Source organism: Marmota monax, unplaced genomic scaffold, assembly GCF_021218885.2.
Source record: "Marmota monax isolate L192 unplaced genomic scaffold, Marmota_monax_Labrador192_F-V1.1 WCK01_AAM20220418_F8-fsc00044, whole genome shotgun sequence".
Lineage (NCBI taxonomy): Eukaryota > Metazoa > Chordata > Mammalia > Rodentia > Sciuridae > Marmota > Marmota monax.
The window spans coordinates 2,757,227-2,770,993 of NW_026695198.1; the positions used below are offsets into that span (position 1 = coordinate 2,757,227).

The 13,767-nt window shown below is 39.3% G+C and overlaps 1 pseudogene; it reads left to right on the forward strand.

Annotated features, from left to right (window-relative positions):
• The first annotated feature begins 11,816 nt into the window (after positions 1 to 11,816).
• LOC124082046 (perilipin-2-like) lies at positions 11,817 to 13,248 on the forward strand (annotated as a pseudogene).
• Positions 13,249 to 13,767: the final 519 nt, after the last annotated feature.

Sequence of the window (13,767 nt, forward strand, 5' to 3'; positions counted from 1 at the left end):
TCATTTATGATTGTCAAACAGAACAACACATACTATTATCATGGAAGTTACACATAGGCTTTTGTGGACAAAGCCACCTAAAGGTGATAGGAAAACATGTCCCATGGCCGTGGGAAGAAGTAGCTTTTGACATTTCCCCTAAACTGCATCCTGATTAATTTTTTCATTTGAAATTCTGCCTGCAACTGCCTGTGAAAGGAAACGTACTAAGATGTTTTCCCCCTAAACTTTACATGCCAAGATGAAGGTATATACAACTTCAGGTTTATATATAGCTTAATTTTGGGGGGATTTTAATTATTTGAAATTAATGTGGCTGTCCTGATGCTAACAGATTATATCATAGTTAACAATTTATTTAATTCATTAAACTTCCTTTTTACATCTTACAGTCTGTCTATTGGTCTGTAGGTTTCATATTCCCTCAGTGCAGTACCTGAAGCTAGTTGCATATTACATGTTTCTATAGGATTTGCTCCTGTGAAGGGAGGGTGAAAGTGTAAAAGTCCTTGGAATGAGTGAAATTGCAGGGTATATAGTAAAGGAATACAATTGCATGTTTGGATTATACCTGTCTTAAACGGAAGGCCTAGTGGCCTAATGAAGTACACCTGTTGTCAACTATCCTTGCTGGCAGTCTAATGCTGGGTTCAATAAACCAGAGATCTCTGCGATCTTAAGAGTCCTTGGAAAGAGAGCCAGTGGAATTCTTTATTCCTATACAGGGAACACAAGGGGAGATTCCTTGGAACATTATAACCCCAAAAGGACAGAGGTAGGATTACAAAAGAACAGGTGAGTGTAGCTCAATCCCTCTGGGTGCCGCCTTGTTTTGAGCAAGGAATAAGCCCAATCACGAGTCATGGCACTACCGCATCAGACTACAGTGGTCTTTCAGATCCCCTTGGTGCATCAGGACTTAAAGGTGCATGCATTTGGAGTGGCTCCCCACACACACAACCAACCTCTTAAGTTATCAGGGCAGAAAATCAGAAGCACTGCTTTAAGCTGAAGAACATCTTCCCATAAAATGTACAAGGTGGTTGATGGCATAAAGACTGAGAACTCGGGCAAGAGGCTGCCTATTTCCAATTCCAACTCACAACTCAGAATATGCAATGCTTAGGCAGAGATTGGCATACCCTAAGTGTTCAGTAAGTATTATCTGTCATTACTGTGAACAGAAATGAGTGGATTTGTCTTACTAAAACAATACAATTTCACTTAATTCCCATGAATAAATTTATTCAAGTACTACAATGTCATTTATGTAATACAAATGTGCCATTCTTCATGCATAGAACCAACTCCCTCCAACATAGTCAAAAATTAGCAAGACAATTTAATGACATTTTATCAAATTTGCCTATCTCTAATTTTTATTTTAAATAATTTAAGAGTAGGCTGCTGACAAAGTGATCTACTTTTTTGTTTTGTTTTTTGGTACTAGGGATTAAAGCCAGAGGAACATTACTGCCGAGCTATGTCCCCAGTCCATTTTTTGTTGTTTAAGGCAGAGTCTCACTAAATTGCTGAAGCTGGAGTCAAACTTGTAATCTTCCTACCGCAGCCTCCTGAACTAGTGGGATCACAGGCATGTGCCACTGTGTGGGGCAAGGTGATATATTTTAAATATTTCCTAAGAACAATGGTATTACCACCACCACAGAACGATTTCATAACAATCAAAAACAATACTGCCAGTCACAGTGATACATTCCTATAATTCCCAGCAACTCTGGAGGCTGAGATAAGAGGATCACAGGTTTGAGGCCAGCCACAGCAATTTAGCAGGACCCTGTCAAAAAATAAAAAGGGCTGGGATGCAGATGACTGGTAAAGTGCTCCAGAACCAAAATAATTTAGTTTTTCAAAAATTTACTATTACCTAATCTTCAGACACTCAAATTTTACTAATTGTCTCAATAATGTTCTTAATAACAAAAGTAAAAAACATCTGTTTCAGGATCACAAGATGCATTTAGTTTTCATGTCTCACTAGTCTCCACTTTAGAACATCCTCAGTCTTTTCTCATTTTTCATGACTCACATTTTTCACTAGTGAAAGCCAGTTGTGTAAAATGCCCCTCCATGTACATTTTCCTGAGGTCTGCAACTGAGTCTTAGTATACAATTTTGGCAGAAACACCATGGAAGTATGCTGTTTCCTCAGTGCATCATATCAGAAGGCACAGATGTTGAAATTGCTTTACAGGCAAGTGTAAACCAAAGGAGCCAGATTTTAAAAGGCCGCTCCATCAGACCGACAGAGTGGACAGAAGGAGGGTCTGAGGAGAAACTGGATGGGAACTCTACCGGACTGGGATTTTATGGGGCTTAGGCAGGAAGGGAAGGTCTTGAGACAGGAAAAGGTGTTTTTAGAGTCCCTTATCCCTCTGGAGTTGGTCGGGGGAAGCTGGCTGAACTCCAGGATTGGCCAGGGGGTCCTGCTGATTGACAGACATTAGTCTGGAGATCCTGATGATTGACAGGTGTTTCCAGCAGTGCCTGATTGATGTTTCTTTCCCGACTGGGCTGCTTTGTTCTAAGTCACCGCCATGGACCTGATAGCAAGCCCATTTACTGTTGCTACAACAATATCTGAGCCTGAGTAATTGACAAAGAAAAGAGGTTCTGGAGGCTGGGAAGTTCAAGATTGGCCACTTGTTAGGGCTTCACACTGCATCATGACATGGATGGCATCTTGATGGGAGTGTTTGTAAGAACAGTGAGCTGATAGGTGTGGAAGAGAAAAGCAAAAAACATGTTGAGGAAGCCAAACACTAACAACTTGCTCTTGGGGTAACTAATCTAGTTTCACCAGTGAGAACTCACTCCTCCAAGACAGCATTAGTCTATTCACGAGGGCTCTGCCCTGGTGACCCAAACACCCCCAGCTAGGCCCCACCTCCCCAAACTTCCCCCTGGGTGACTAAACCTCAATATGAGATTTGATGGGGACAAACTATATTCAAACCATAAGTGTGCCAATTTTCTACAATATAAATTGCTATTTTTTTCCTTTGTAATTAATCTTGTGAGGAGATACTGAGTCTAAATAAGTTTTCCATTTCATAAGGGTTTTAGAGTAACACACATGCTCCCCTATACCCAAATACTAGAATTTGGGGCAAGGAGAGAGAATTTGGGTAGGGAGAGGGAAATTGGTCTTTTTAAAGCAAATTAACTGTCTCCACTTTGGCGATGTCATTATACAGATAGGTATCATCCCCACACCCTCTGAATTTTTGATGGTTGCCTATTCTAATTAGTATCTCCCCCTCACCCCCATCACATTTTATCTCCAGAATTTGTTTGGCTCCTTTTTTATTCCCCCCTCTTGACTGATATTCTAATTATGTTCATATATAATTTCTCTAATTTCTTTTTGTTCTTTGTCCGTGTTTTACCATAGCTCTTTAAACATATTTAAGACAGTTGCTTTAGACTTTTTGCTTGTCTGTTTTTTAGTACTAGGGTTTGAACACATGTCCTCATCCTCTATGAGGCAACTTATAAAATTAACTATCACAATAGCACACTATACACAATTTTGCACCTTGCTTTATTTTTCACTTATTTATTTTTATATGGTGCTAAGGATCGAACCCAGGGTCCTGCACATGCGTGAGGCAAGCACTCTACCGCTGAGCCACAACCCCAGTCCCTTTGCTTTTTTTTTTAATTAAATTTTATTACTTAATTGGCATGTATTATTTGTTTATAGGACACCTTGTTGTAATTTGATACTTATTTACAATGTGTATTGATCAAAACGGGGTAATTAGCATTTCCATTTCCGCAAATATTATTTCTCTGTAATGGGAATCTTCAAACTCTTATCTAGTTATTTTTAAATAGATGTTATTTTTATAGACTATAGTTGCCTGTTGGGGTACTCAACCACTGAGCCACATCCCCAGTCCTTTTATCTTGAGACAGGTTCTTGCTAAATTGCTTAGGGCCTCACTCTGAGGCTGCCTTTGAATTTGTAATCATCCTGCTTCAGCCTCCCTAGTTGCTGGGATTACAGGGTTGTGCCACCAAGTCTGGCCCTCCTCTGTGTTTTTATACCCATTATTCACCCTTCATGATCTGTCCAGCTCCAGCAGGAAGTCTCAGGAGAGATGGTGAGGAGTCGGCAAAATGGGGGTGGAGAAACAACACAGACACAAAAGTGAAGGTGCTGAATCCCAATCTTTACTTGTGAAGTTAATCATATATACTTTTCATTTTGGCAGGCTTACAGTATTTTGTAGTTACAAAACAGGAATCATTATTCAAAGAAACAAAATATTACGTAGCTACTATTAGATAAGAAGAATGTATCTTGACTTATGCATAAGCAAGCATTTTTACTTTCAGTTCGCATTTTGCTTTGAGCTGTTTCTGCTTAGTTAGTTTTTAATAATAGTTAGCAATGTCCCAGACTATACCTTGAATTCTTTCTTGACTTACTGACTAGAACTGGCGCCGTGGTTATGGCAAGTGGTTAACTTGAAAAGAGAGGTTACTAATTTTAATCAAACAAGAGTAAGAGCACCAAACCATTGTGCACAGGAACAAGTTGCGCAGTACCAAGGACTAATCTGTCTTCTTAATATTAATTTTTCTTCTCTAGATTTTAATATAATTTCTCAAAAACTTCCTTGACTGTTTTTCCTACAGGGGGTTTCTCATTAAACATTAACAATTTATGTTCCACAGCTGAATCATTGCATTTAGAACAAACAGATTTATTCTTTAGAAGTAGTTGCATTAATTGGGAAAGTCATGTTTTTTCCTTCATACTTAATAGTCATATGAGAAGTTGCAACTATACTTATTAAAGGAATACAAAAACAAACCAGCCAATTCCCAGAGACATACTGTGCTCCTCCAGAGGATAGACGCCTTGCGCCATCCACCTCAGTAGGGCCTTGCCTTTGCCTGAGTCAGGGGAGGGGCTCAGCAACAATCCTCCCCCACTTCCCTTCCTACCTCCTAGTGACTACTATTCTACTCTTCACTTCTATGTGACCGACTTTTTTAAGCTTCCTCAGGTGGATGAGAATGTGCAGTATTTGTCTATACCTGGCTTATTTCACTTAATATAATATCCTCCATCCATCCATGTTACCTCAATGATGAGATCATATCCCTTTTAATGACTGCATTATATTCCACCATGTGTGTATAACACATATTTTTATCCATTTATGCATCAGTGGACATCTTTGTTGTGTTATGAATAGTGCTGCAGTAATCATGGACATGTAGTTTTCTCTTTAACATGATTTTATTTCCTTTTGATGTATACCCAGCAATAGAGTTGGTGGATCATAGTTATTCTATTTGCAGTTTTTTTTTTTATTTTTATTTTTTGTAGTTGTAGGTGGACAGAATGCCTTTATTTTATTTGTTTATTTTTATGTGGTGCTGAGGATCAAACCCAGTGCCTCATGCATGCTAGGCAAGCACTCTACCACTGAGCCCCAGCCCCAGCCCCTATTTTCAGTGTTGTTTTTTTTTTTTTTTTTTTTTGAGGTAACAGTTTTCCATAATGGCTGTACTGATTCTCATTTCCAACAGTGGGTGAGCTCCTCTTCCTTCTGCGTCCTTGCTAGGCAGCTGCTATAACTGCTGTACAACTGAACTGTACCCCCAGCACTGGCTGATTTTCTTTCTCTGAGCTTAATCAGTAAATCCCCCTTGGATACAAGTTTTACAACTTGCATTGACTTGAGTATACATGAACATTGTTTGATCAGATTAGGGCAGATTGTTCCAATAGAAACCAGAGTAGGTTCAGGAGCAGGTAGTTATGATTTCTAGAAAATAGGAACAAATGTGTTAATCTGTATCCCAGGAGTCTGGTACTCTTCCATCTCAGAACTGTGCTTTCCTGGAGAAATGGCTGACTTACAAAAAAGAATTCAGAGTGAGGGTGGCCACAGTGGAGAAGTTTTAACATAAAAATGTCATTCATCTGAGGGTACATTGAAATAAGAAAAAGAAAGGGATTCTATATACCTTAAAAGAAAAAATGCAGAGTAATACTCCATTGTGTATAAATGCCACATTTTTTTTATCCATTCGTCTATTGAAGGGCATCTAGGTTGGTTCCACAGTCTTGCTATTGTGAACTGTGCTGCTATGAACATCGATGTAGCAGTGTCCCTGTAGCATGCTCTTTTTAGGTCTTTACAGGGAAATGGATGGCATTAGAGCAGATTATGCTAAGTGAAGCTAGCCAATCCCTAAAAAACAAATGCCAAATGTCTTCTTTGATATAAAGAGAGTAACTAAGAACAGAGTAGGGACGAAGAGCAGGAGAAGATTAACATTTAACAGGGATGACAGGTGGAAGGGAAAGGGAGAGAGAAGGGAAATTGCATGGTAATGGAAGGAGACCCTCAGGGTTATACAGTGGAGGGGGTAGAGAGAGAGGAGGGGAGGGAAGGGGAGAGGTGGGGAGGGGGGAGGGTGGAGGATGGGAAAGGCAGCGGAGCACAACAGACACTAGTATGGCAATTTGTAAATCAATGGATGTGTAACTGATGTGATTCTGCAATCTGTGTATGGGGTGAAGGTGGGAGTTCATAACCCACTTGAATCAAAGTGTGGAATATGATATGTCAAGAAATTTGTAATGTTTTGAACAACCCACAATAAAAAATTAAAAAAAAAAAAAGGATGTTTTCTTAATTGGGATCCAGAAGTTTCTAAAGAGACACAGAAGTAAAAAACTGTCTCTCTAAAAGACTCTTTAGAAAAACAAATGAAAAAAACTTAAAAGGTTTTTTGTTTTGTTTTGTTTTTTAACAAATATTAATGAACAACTTCAGCCATCTGGGCAGGCAATCTTGTTCCATTAGACTTCTGGGCACGTAATATTGTTCTAATAAAATTTGGATCCAGATATTCTTTTATAAATTAAAAAAAGATTTTCCATTGTTAAATTGTGGTCAGTAGGGCCTGTTTGTGTTACAGCTCTATCAGCTCCACAACAGGCCAGACCTGCTAATCTAACTGCCCAGCAGCTGTTCTGCCAGTGATTCCTTCCTGGGTGTTTGTCTAATGAACCTGAAGAATGAAATCCATGGACAACAGAGAGTGAATGCAAAAGAGTAAGATTCATTCAAGTGAGAAGAAGTGAAACCGAGCTCTCACCTAGCAAGCAGGGTGCCACTAGAGGGTTGTCAAGACAGTGTACTGGTCGAGAGGCCTATATGACTGCTTGGCAGAGACGTTGCTCAATATTCTTCCAATCAGGTACCAGAAAAATGCTAAGGCTGTTGGTTTTAACTTTATGACATTTATGTGTTTGGAAGGTGACTTGATAGGGTCACAGCATTCTGATTGGTTGTAACCTTTTATCTGCTGAGTTTGAAATTTTCTGTAACTCCCACTCAGGTCCATCCTGCCTTCCCTATTCCCACCTCTTTGGGTCAAAGAATTTTTGTGGTTGAAATGCTTGGAATGGTTCTGCAGAACAACCTGTTTGGGGCCTTGCCCTAACTGCCTGCTTATGTCATACTACCTGACTATCCTACCTATTCAGAACTAGTGAACTTTATATCATTGTACCTGGCACACGGATAAAATTTTAGAATTAGTTGTATAAGATCTGCTTTCCCTCCCTTCTCTCTCCCTCTCTCCATATGTGTGTACACACACACATACACATAAATGTAGATATATATGTGATATTTTTCTACCTCTGATGGTATTGTTAAAATTAATTTGTAAAAGAGCTCTATTTATTTATTTATATCCTATTAATACATTAATTTTATGGTACTGCTGATGCAACCTGGGGGTGCTGTACCACTGTCCTAAATCTCCAGCCCTTTTTATTTTTTATTTTGAGACAGGGTCTGATTAAGTTTCCTAGGCTGGCCTCAAACTTGTGATCCTCCTGTCTGGGCCACCTGAGTCTCTGGAAACCCAAGCATGCACTGCTGTGCGCTAGCTACTATGTCTGACTAAAGGAGCTTTATTTAATTGGCTTAAAGAAAAATAAGTATTCAATTGATCCGGTGGCATGCCCCTATGTTCCCAGTGACTTGGGAGGTTGAGGCGGGAGAAGGGTTGAAAGTTTGAGGAGACCTATCTGGGAAATTTATCAAGACCTTCAGCAACTTAGTGAGACCTTGTCTCAAAAAAAAAAAAAAAAAAAAACAGAAGAACTGGGGTTGTAGCTCAATGGTAAAGCACCCCTGATCTCAATCCCTAGTACCAAAATAAATAAATAAGCACTTATATAAATTAAGTATCCTTTAAACTCTTAGAAATAAGAAACTAATCCTAAATGTTTTCACGTTTATGGTCTGGGATAATTTTCTATAAATAAAAACAATTTAAAATTTAATAAGAGGCATGTCCTCAAAGTTGTCAGCATGAAACTAATGCAGAAAAACCACGTTTGTTCAAACTATTACTGTTCAAATAATACTGTTACGGCTACCTGTTTAAGATTATAGAACTATCCTTAGCAGTTAGGCAGATACTTTTTGGGAAGCAGGGAGATTCTGGCCTTTAAATGACTGTTAACATTCCTTCAAAGTTGTTATTTTGTTTCAGATAAGGCTCTCCAATGAAACCCTCAAGGAACCAGCTAAAATCTGACTGAGTCACTCTGACTCACTCTTTTAGGTGATCTAGAGTAAAGTTTGCTCATTAAAATACCAAATTTTTCACCCTGGAGGATTTCTGAGGCAAAGTTTTTGAAAATGTAGTCTATGAAGAACACACTACATTATTTATATAGTGTATGAAGAATAGGATGTCCAACTGAGCATGCTCAGAATGTGCCCACATTCACACCTAGTGACTAGTCTTTCCAGTGTGAATATGTATGTCTCCCCAATAATAGTCCCTTTCCTTTGTTGTTCAGAAGGATATTGCTTTGGGAATTATGTGCTGTCCTCTGCTTAACTTGCCACAGGTGATAAATCTTATTCACTCTTTTATCTTCTGTTTGTGCTTATCAACTCCGCACTCAACAAAGGGCAAACCCATTGCATTAGGTTACACTCTGAGTTCACCCTAAGAAGAACTGGCAAGTGGAAACAGAATCTGTTATCTCATGTATATCAAGCACAGCAATGAAGGAAAATGGAATGTCATCCCAAAACATAGCTCTTTGATGTAATTATTTTTTAGTTGAAGATAATTGAGAATCAAAGTGCAGGATAAACTCTCTGCCCTCCCCCTTTTCTGCTTAAGAGTCAGGATAGAAATTCTCCTTTACTGGTGAAAATTCTGGACTCTTTTTTTTTTTTTTTTCCTGTACAAGGATGCTCTACCCCTGAACTACATAACCCAGCCCTTTTTATTTTTTATTTTGAGGCAGGGTCTTGATAAGTTGCCCAGCCTGGCCTCAAACTTGCTGTCCTTCTGCCTCAGCCTCCCAAGTCACTGGGATTACAGGCATGTGCCATTGTGCCCAGCAACTCTAAATTCTTAATAGCCCAGAGACCAATACCAGAAGAATCTACAAACAAACATTATTCTATCTGTCTCTGCTCATGTGTTTACCTTGCCACAGTTACCCTAAAACTGGTTTGTCCTGTCATCTCTCCACAACTTTTTTTTTTGCTGGGACGGGGAGGGGTGCCAGGGATTGAACCCAGGGCCTTAGTGCATGTGAGGCAAGCACTCTACCAACTGAGCTGTATCCCCAGCCCTCTCCACAACTTAATTCTTCTTTGTTGAGGATGTCATGTTAGAATTCTAAGCCACTGCTTTGAGTTACTTTTAATTGAGATTTATCTTGTGTGACATGCACTGTGTGCGTTAATTAATGTTTTCCTCATGTTAATCTCTTTTGTTACAGAGATTCATTTCAACTAAGAACTCATAAGGGTTAAAAAAAAATTGTTTTTGTGGGCTGGGATGTGGCTCAAGCGGTAGCGTGCTTGCCTGGCATGCGAGCCGCCCGGGTTCGATCCTCAGCACCACATACAAAGATGTTGTGTCCGGCGATAACTGAAAAATAAATATTAAAATTCTTTCTCTCTCTCTCCCTCTCTCACTCTCTCTTTAAAAAAAAAAAATTTTTTTTCCTCCCCCACAGCAGTAAGAAAAAAAGGCCCATGTAAATACTCATGTGAACCCATGTAAATTTTTTAGGATTTTACTTTTCATGACAAGCACCTGAAGTGTAATATTGTAACAGGGGTGAAGTGTAATATTGTAACAGGGGTTCACTTGATGCTTTGACTGTATTCCTTGTGGCTTTGAAACTTACCATTTATTTCTTTTTCCCAAACTTCTTTTCCCTAAACTTCTCATCCCTGATTCTCTTTCCCCCTAACCTTCTCCTCTCTGATCTTCATTTCCCTTACCTTCTCCTTCCTAATCTCTCTTCCTTAATCTCATTTTTCTCTGAATCACCTCTATGAAAGCACCCACTGGGGCTGGGGTTGTGGCTCAGAGGAAGAGTGCTTGCCTAACATGGGTGTTGATCCTCAGCACCACATGTAAATAAAATAAAGGTATCTTGTCCACCTATAACTAAAAAATAAATGTTTTAGGAAAAAATGTGCCCCTTGTTCCTGCGGATGGACAGAATACAACCTTTGGGATAGGAGTCCCCTGTGTTTTTCCTTTGCTAGTAAAGCAATAAACCTTCTTCCTTTTTCTCAAAACCATGTCCTCCCTGATTATTGGATTGGCCTTGGAGACAAGGACTGAGCTTTCAGCAACAATATGCTATAAAAATACTTAACAGAGAAATAACTTAAGATGATGGTTAGCTCTACCTAATGCCTCATGAAAGTTTTATGAGCAATCCAATCATAATTTTTAAGAATAAGTCAGTTAAACAGATGTAAAAGAATAAAATTTCATGACTAAAATTTTCAGTGATGATTGTTTATAATGTCTGATAATTTTTTAAAATCTCTTTTGTATCTTACTTTCTACCTTTAGATATTTGCTAAGTAAGTTAAATTATGGATATTTATCTCATATCTTAAAAAAAGATAATATTGAAATATTGTTAAACATAAGGTTGAACTCATCTTCATTTGCCTTATTACAAAGAAACTAAAAGTATTAGGGTCTTAGTAAATATGTTCTGTGTCACAGTGAATATTGCTTATTGGTACTAGGGATATAGTTCAGCGGGTAAAGCACATAATTAGCATGCACAAGCTTTAACCCCACCCAGCAGCACAAGGGGAAGAAAGGGAAAAAGAAAAGAAAAATTGTATTATGAAGAAGTAGATATTTCAAGAAATTATAAAATGGTATTAATACTACAAAAGTTAATACTACAGATGATAGACAGTTTATAATTGCTTACTTACTACTTTTCTCTAGAAATTAAAATTGCTAACAGTTAAGAATTCTAATTAATATTATTTTAAGGGAAACAATTGCATACATAAGTATATAAGAAAGGCAAGATGTGTTTTTGGTAAGGAAAAATGGGAGAATGTGGTTTTTAAAATAAAAATAAAGCCATTTTGTTTTAAAGTAGAATTGAGATAGATGGGCTCTCAGGAAGAGAGAAAAAGAGACCTTTACCTGATAGATGGAGACCCAGATCTATGAACAGGACCAGCCATACTTGTCTCAACAAAATCTCTAGCATACCAGATCAACTAGAACAAAAATATAATCAATTTAAATGTCACCAGATTCAAATACCTACACGATGTGCCCACAACTGATTCATCAAACAATTTTTTAAAAATTTCTTCCCAGTAAAATCCTATATATAGCTGTATGAGCAAGTCGGGGTTACTGAATAGCCTGCAGGACTTGCCTGTTTCTCCCTGCTTTGCTACAATCTGTTGTTTTTTTTTCCCCACTCCAGGAAGAAAATGGCATCTGTTGCAGTTGATCCTCAACCACGTGTGGTGACTAGCTAAGGTAGCCACATATGACCTGGTGTCCTCAGCTTATGTCAGCACAAAGGATTACTACTTGAAGTCTGGGTGAAATGCAGAGAAGTGTGTGAAGACCATGACCTGAGTAACAGTGACAAGTACTCTACCCATCATTGAGAAGCTAGAGTTGGGCTGGGGATATAACTCAGATGGCAGAGTGCTTGCCTTGCATGCACTAGACCCTGGGTTCAATCCCTAGCACCACACACACACACACACACACATAAAACAAGACAACAACAACAACAACAACAAACCCCAGAAGCTAGAGTCACAAATTGCAGTTGCCTATACCTATGCCTATAAGGGGTTGGGCAGGACTGAGGAGAAATTGCTTATTCTGAATCAGCCAACAGTGCAGGTTGTTGCCAATGCCAAAGGGTCTGTGACTGGGAGACAGATGCTGTCACGACTACTGTGACTGGGACCGAGGATTCTGTAGCCAGCACAACCACAGGGGTGATGGACAAGACCAGAGGAGAAGAGACGGGCAATGTGGAGAAGACTAACTCTGTGGTTGATGGCAGCATTAACACAGTTTTGGGAAGTTGGATGGTACAGTTGATGAGCAGTGGAGTAGAAAGGCGATCTGCAAATCTGAGCTTCTGGGAGACCAGTATCTTCGTCTCACTGAGGAAGAAATGAAAAAAGAAAAAAAAAAAAGTTGAAGAATTTGATATGGTTCAGAAACCGAGTTATTATGTTAGCCTGGGATCCCTGTCTACCAGGCTCTGCTCACATGCCTACCAGCAGGTGCTCAGCAGGGTTAAAGAAGCCAAGCAAAAGAGCCAAGGGATCATTTCTCAGCTCCATTCTACTGTTCATCTGATTGCATTTACCAGAAAGAAAGTGCATAGTGCCAACCAGAAAATTCAGGATGCTCAGGATAAACTTTATTTCTCACAGGTAGGATGGAAGAAAAGCATCGGCTATGATGATATGGATGAATACCACTGTGCTAAGCACATCAAACATCAAGTCATGTTGCTGTTGCATGCAACCTGATTAGCAGCTCTAGACCATGTGTCACACCCTCCTGTCCAATGTCCAAAGATTACCACAGAACATCCAAGATCAGGCCAACCATTTGGGGGTGACAGCAGGTGACATCTGCTCAGTGTTCTGCAATGTTGCCTCCTTTAAAGAAGTGTCTGATGGCTTCCTCACTTCCAGAGAGGGGCAGCTACAGAAAATGAAGGCATCTTTAGATGATGTGATGAATTATCTTGTTAGCAACACACTCAACAACTAGCTGGTAGGTCCCTTTTATCCTCATCTGACTGAGTCTCAGAATGCTGAGCACCAAAGCTCAGAGGTAGACAAGACCAGCCAGGAGGTCTAGGAGTCTCAATACAAAATTCATTAAACCTCTCCTTGTCATGAGTGCATAATGTAGCCAGCCAGATGACACCTTTTGTCATGTTGAAATTAACCTGTTAAATGACTCTAAACTGAAAAAGCATCCAAATAGGAAAAAGGCCTTCAGTTATATAGTCATTTCCAGCTAGATTAAGAACCTTAAAGTTCCTGGCATTAGTAGATTTCTGTGTACTGGCTGGTGAGAAAAGAATGTTGTTGTCTACATCTGGAATATCTCAGAAGAATTTGTTTTTCACCTTATAAGTGTTAGATATGGAAAAAGACAAACCCAAAAATAATGTGACTCAGGGAGAAGGAATGAGGCAGTAACCGTCTTTCCAAATGACAAGACAGGCCTTGGGGAGAAGATATCCATCAAGTCAGAAATGACAGTTTCTGGGATGAGGCCAAAGCATTGATACCACCCTAAGCAAATTCTTTCCCAGATACTGACCCCACACCCTCCATCTGTCCCAGTAAAGATAACCCAAACTGATATGCTCATTAATTAAGTCACCTCTCAGTG